At 44.1% G+C, this 6,867-nt stretch overlaps 1 pseudogene; it reads right to left on the bottom strand.

The window, feature by feature from the left end:
* Positions 1-231: 231 nt before the first annotated feature.
* On the bottom strand, positions 232-895 carry LOC106344657 (annotated as a pseudogene).
* Positions 896-6,867: the final 5,972 nt, after the last annotated feature.

The raw sequence follows: 6,867 nt of genomic DNA, 5'->3' as shown, positions 1-6,867 counted from the left end.
GGAGACCACTAATGTACCAATGCTTTCAATTAAAATAATGGAATTTAAATTCCATCGACTCGTAGCCAATGGATGTTCTGCCGGAAGTTCGAACACAATCCGATGGAGAACCTAGAAAATGAATTGGATACCACAGATCAGAATACTAGAGCTCAAATGCATCATGAAAACCAATCAAACCTCAGCTTGGCGACCCGCATGTAATCTTACACCGGTAGCATCATATATCACCTACCACACAAACACAAACCACTCACACATAAATAGACAACAAGAAAGTAGCAAAGCAAGTGTCCCCCACAAGATAAAGGAGGTAAACAACTTTCAACTGAAGCTAAGATCAAAGTAATAGCAAAATGTGAACCACCAAATCCTTCTTGTAAACCAATTTCAATAGCGAGAGCTGAAACTGTAGATGAATGAGAAGAAGGCATTCCTCCAGGCCCAAGAAGCTGTTTGAGATCCCATCTCCTTTCCCTATACCTACAAAACCAATGATAACATGATAAAAAGATCTCTATACTTTCTCCAATCTCCACTAAAGCGGGTCTCAGACACGAGAGTCTCGTCAACGGTTCCTAGAGAATGTATACAGATGGGGGAGAGAGAACATACCAGGAGGTGAAGAGAGTTTGATGAATTGAGTGAGAGTGAAATCTGTAACGGCTGAGAAGAGAGGGTTTATTCGTGAAAATGGAGAAATAATGAGTCGTCGAAGTTGTCGTAGCTGTAGGTTCCTCCATGGAGCCGATGATGGGTCTTGTCAGGCTTCGATGGCGCGATAGCTTCAGCTAGAGAAAGAATGAGAAGAAGAAGAAGAAGAAGAAGAAGAAGAAGAAGAAGAGTTATAATGATCCCTAAGGCGAAGACCAATTCGCTTTATGTATCTATTCAAACTCTATCCAATGGCGTTTAGAACGTTCCATCTTCTTAGTCTTCGTTTTGTTTTGTTTTATTTATTTTTTATTTGACCAACATTTTTTCAAATAGAACACTGGTCTGGTCCACGAGAAAGAAAAAAAAACTTTATATAGTAGTGTATAAGAAAGTTTAGTTAAAAACCTCTTTGACACAAACTTCGATGCACAGTGCCTGGCGTGTCCCCGGCCTTGTTTCCGGCGGGAATCCTCCGTCTGTAGCTGCTGGTGAACCCCCTGACCCCCTGCTTGTCCCCCCTGACCCCCATAACCCGTCCTCTCCACTATCTCCAAACCATTTCCCAACCTTATCTGAAGCCAAAACTGTTCCTAGATCTGCAAAAACCTCTTACAGATCTGTTACTCCTGCCTCTACAACTTGTAAAGGTCCAAACCCATCTACTGCTAGTGGGTGTAAAGCTACAGCTGATACTGAGACTACTGAAGCTGCCACTCTGGTAACTGAAGTAGTTTTTCCTCTCTCAACTGGTCTTGTTCATGGATCTGGAAAAATACTGCTCTTGGAGCTGGGAAAGAATTCAACCTAAGCCTCAACCAAAACTTGCAAACTCTCCCACCAAGAACCTCCTCCCCTCTTCTCACCAATACTGCTTCCTCACCCAATAACCCTAATACTGGCCTCAATCAAAACCCCATTCAAGCTCACTCAACTGAAACCCTCAACCCCACCACTGAGCCATCAGTTGCCCTCAAATCCATGACTGCCCCACCCTCTCTAGTTGAAAGAATACGTCGGTTTGAGGACAAGACTTTGAGAAGGCTTGCTCCACTTTCTATCGGTGCCACTGGCCGACCGCGTGTTCTAATTCCTGACTATGTTTTTCAAAAGAGAGCAGAGTTACACAAAATTTCATAATATGCTACTTCAATGGCAAAGCACCACCTTTCAATCATATCCAAAGCGTGTTCAATCACATGTGGGGGAAAGGAAAGCGCTTAGAAATTCATAATAACCCTCTGAACCACTCCGCAATTGTAAGAATCAAAGTGAGTACCTTAGACAGAAGATTCTTGACAAGAACATTTGGTATGTGGGCGATTCGATGTTCCATACAGCTCAGTGGTAGTCAGCTCATTCCAAAGCTACTCCACCGCTAAAGGCCATCAAAATTTGTGCTCATCTCACAGGTGTTCCCCTAGACCTGCGACATGATGAAGGATTGAGCTTTGTTGCTGGATTGGTGGGTGAACCAAAACAGACAGATGAGTTTACCAAAAATCTTGTAAGCTTAACTCTCTCCCATGTTAAGGTGGAGGTGGACCTTACAAAACTGCTTCCTGATGTTGTTGAGTTCGAGAGGGAAGATGGTGAAGTAGTGGAGGTCTCTGTACACTACCCTTGGGTACCTCCAAAATGTAGCTGCTGGTGAACCCCCTGACCCCCTGCTTGTCCCCCCTGACCCCCATAACCCGTCCTCTCCACTATCTCCAAACCATTTCCCAACCTTATCTGAAGCCAAAACTGTTCCTAGATCTGCAAAAACCTCTTACAGATCTGTTACTCCTGCCTCTACAACTTGTAAAGGTCCAAACCCATCTACTGCTAGTGACTGTAAAGCTACAGCTGATACTGAGACTACTGAAGCTGCCTCTCCGGTAACTGAAGTAGTTTTTCCTCCCTCAACTGATCCTGTTCATGGATCTGGAAAAAATACTGTTCTTGGAGCTGGGAAAGAATTCAACCAAAGCCTCAACCAAAACTTGCAAACTCTCCCACCAAGAACCTCCTCCCCTCTTCTCACCAATACTGCCTCCTCACCCAATAACCCTAACACTGGCCTCAATCAGAGCCCCATTCAAGCTCACTCAACTGAAACCCTCAACCCCACTTTGCGTGAACAAACTGCTCCCACTACCGAGCCATCAGTTGCCCTCAAATCCATGACTGCCCCACCCTCTCTAGTTGAAAGAATACGTCGGTTTGAGGACAAGACTTTGAGAAGGCTTGCTCCACTTTCTATCGGTGCCACTGGCCGACCGCGTGTTCTAATTCCTGACTCTGTTTTCCAAAAGAGAGCAGAGTTACACAAAGATTTCATAATATGCTACTTCAATGGCAAAGCACCACCTTTCAACCAGATCCAAAGCGTGTTCAATCACATGTGGGGGAAAGGAAAGCGCTTAGAAATTCATAATAACCCTCTGAACCACTCCGCAATTGTAAGGATCCAAAGTGAGTACCTTAGACAGAAGATTTTTGACAAGAGCATTTGGTATGTGGGCGATTCAATGTTCCATATAGCTCAGTGGTCGTCAACTCATTCCAAAGCTACTCCACCGCTAAAGGCCATCAAAATTTGGGCTCATCTCACAGGTGTTCCCCTAGACCTGCGACATAATGAAGGATTGAGCTTTGTTTCTGGATTGGTGGGTAAACCAAAAGAGACAGATGAGTTTACAAAAAATCTTGTAAGCTTAACTCTCTCCCATGTTAAGGTGGAGGTGGACGTTACAAAACCGCTTTTGATGTTGTTGACTTCGAAAGGGAAGATGGTGAGGTATTGGAGGTCTCTGTACACTACCCTCGGGTACCTCCAAAATGTACCCACTGTCAAGAGCTCAGTCACATTACTCGAAACTGCCTCTCCTACACGCCACCTCCAAACGAACCTGAAGGTGCAAAGAAAAAGGCACATGTCAATAAAACGGCTCCTGCTCAAAACAAAAAATATCGCCCAGTAACTCAAGGCACTAAGGTGAATCACTCAAAATCAGCACCAACTAATGCTGTGATCTCTGACCCCGCTCCTTCTACCAGAATCGCAGCTCCACACCCCTCCCCTACCTTACCCTCTCCCACCCCTATCAAGCATACTTCTCACCTTACCAAACTAGCCTCAAAGCCATCCTCCTCTAACCTTTTCCAAACTACTTCACCCATTCCTAGACCTTCCCTAAAAAGATCTCGTTATTCTCCAACACTGTCTCACCCTCTAACATCAAACCAAAACCAAAACCAACACCCTTTCTCAAATGCAAACTCTCTTTCAGACCCCTCTCTTTTTCAGCCTCCTAACCACTCTCTTTTGAAACTCTCCCTAAACCCTTTTTCACCTCTTTTACTCAACTTTTATGTTCCTAATTCTGATGATTCCTCCGCACATCTGGAGGATCCTCAATCTCAAGTCTAATGACCGTAAAGCTTTTTTTTTGGAATATTCGAGGTCTAAATGATCCGAGCAAGCATATACCCTTTATTTCTTGGCTTAGTTCTAACAAGCTTCTTTTTGGTGCTATATTAGAATCACATATCAAACAACCTTCTCTTATCCCTATTCTTTCAAACCTCTGCCCGAATTGGTGTTTCACTTCAAACCACTTATCTGATCCTGATGGCAGAATCATTCTTATTTGGAGAGATTCCCTAAAGGTCCAAGTTTTCTCACAGAGCAGACAATGCATTACTTGCATACTGTCCTTTCCCAACAACCATCCAGTCTACTACTCAGCTATCTATGCGTCTAACTTAAGCTCAGAAAGGGTTGGCCTATGGGCGGAACTCATTCAGCTTCAATCAACCTACAATCTATATAGCAGCTGCTGGATACTAGGAAGAGACTTAAACCAAATTATTCATCCTACAGAGCATCCAGACCCAAACGTCAACGTACCTAGTTTTCTCATGTATCAGTTACGGGATTGTTTGACTCAGTTGGGACTCTTTGACCTTCGCTATGTGGGCGCTGCTCATACTTGGACCAACTCGCAGCCTTCTGGCCCTTACTCCAAGAAACTGGACATGCTCATGGTGAATAGTAGGTTTGTCTCAACGTTCCCTCATGCCCTCCCCACTTTCTTACCCCCGGTCTTTTCTGATCATGCCCCTTGTGTCCTCGACCTTGCCTTCAGCCTACCTACAGCAGGTTAAAAACCATTTAAATTCCCAAATTACCTTACCAAACACCCGGGGTTCCCTATGCCACTACATGATGCATGGATTAAAGCAGGAAACGAGTGTCAACCACTAATGCAGCTGTGCTGGAAGCTAAAACTCATCAAAATAGATTTGAAACTCCTAAACAAAGAAAACTATTCAAATATACAGGAGAGAGTGTGAGAGACTAACAGTTTGTTGCAAATTGAGTAGGTACAAGCCTTACAAGATCCAACTCCAATCACGTTTCAAGTAGAACGTGACTTACACCAGCGGTGGAATTTCCTTCGAGAGATTGAGGAGCTGTACTTCAGACAAAAGTCGCGGATCAACTGGTTAAAAGAAGGGGACTTGAACACCATCTACTTCCACCATATCTGCCAGACCAGAGCGTGCTACAATGCAAATAAAGCCTTCATGGTCCAAGAAGACATTTGGATTACGAACCCGTAGGAAATGAGTGATCATGCGGTTGGACACTTCAAATCAGTACTAGGGCCGCATAACTATCAACCGCCTGCCATCTACACGGCCCCTACTTGGTTTGCTGATCTCGTTGGATTCTCATTTCCTCCCCATTTGCTCCAGTTGATGTTATCCATCCCCACGACAGAGGAGATCAAAACTATTTTCTTCAAGCTGAACCCTAATAAGGCTCCTGGCCCGGATGGACTAACATCAGCATTCTTTAGAGCAACCTGGGACTTTATCGGCTATGAAGTAACGACTTCAATCAGGAAATTCTTTGCAACAAACTTCCTTCCTGCAACAGCAAATTCCACTATTTTAACGTTAGTAGCGAAGTTCCTGGGAGCAACAAAGATAAGTGATTTCAGACATATATCTTGTCTTAATACTATCTATAAAGTCATATCTAGGCTCCTGGTGAAGCGTTTGAAGCCAATACTGTCAGATCTAATTCTCCCCTGCCAAACAGCCTTTGTAAAAGGCAGACTACTAGTGGAAAACACTACTCTAGCAGGAGAACTAATTAATGGCTACCACAAGAACAAGGGACCAAAGAGGATTACCATACAGGCGGACATTGCAAAGGCATTTGATACCCTGTCGTGGGAGTTTCTGTTCACTTGCTTGGAAGGTCTTCAATTCCCTGAAAGATTTATGAGACAGTTAAAAGCTTGTATATGCACCACAAGCTTCATGGTTGGCTACAACGGTTCAGTGCACAGCTACTTTAAAGGAAATAGATGCTTAAGGCAAGGGGATCCACTATCGCCCTATCTATTTGTGATTGCTATGAACTTCTTATCATATATGCTTAACAGAGTGGCATCACTAAATAGATTCTGATACCATACAACTTGTACCTCTACCAAGCTCACCCACCTATCGTTTGCGGATGATCTCCTGATCTTTATCGACAGCTCCATTGACTCCGTCCAGCAAGTGCTACAAGTGCTAAAAGAATTTGAGACAAGATCGGGTCTGGCAGTTAGTATGAGAAAGACCAGTTTCTACGCTTCAGGACTAACTCAAAGTGAAACTGACCTCATTCAAGTCTCAACGAGCATGTCACTAGGCTCTCTTCCCTTCCGGTACCTAGGAGTTCCCGTGAACTCTAGGAAGCCATCACTCGTGAACTGTGAGCCCTTGATCCACCAAATAAAGGCAAAATTCTCATCATGGTCAGTCAAGTCTCTATCATTTTCTGGAAGGCTGCTCCTCATCAAAACCGTGATCGCGGGAATCACTACTTTCTGGTGCTCTACCTTTATACTGCCTAAAGCGTGCATTACGAGAATCAGCTCTCTCCGTAGCCAATTCCTGTGGAAAGGGAGTCTAGAGGGTCATCATACAACTCGAGTCTCATGGGAAACAGTAGTGTTAACAAAAAGAGAAGGAGGACTAGGGGTAAAGGATCTGCGTACCTGGAATAAAGCTTGCATGTTTTGCCTGCTTTGACTCTTATTTTTTACACCTGACTCTGTCTGGGTCCAATGGTTCAAAGAGGTGATCCTTAAGGGCTCGGTGCACAATTACTGGACCACTTCGCCAAGGAAGTCCTACTCCTGGCTAGTCAACAAACTTCTCAAA

Source organism: Brassica oleracea, chromosome C5 (assembly GCF_000695525.1).
Source record: "Brassica oleracea var. oleracea cultivar TO1000 chromosome C5, BOL, whole genome shotgun sequence".
NCBI lineage: Eukaryota > Viridiplantae > Streptophyta > Magnoliopsida > Brassicales > Brassicaceae > Brassica > Brassica oleracea.
Note: the sequence above shows the minus strand (reverse complement) of the source record. Positions and strands in the feature narration are given on the sequence as shown.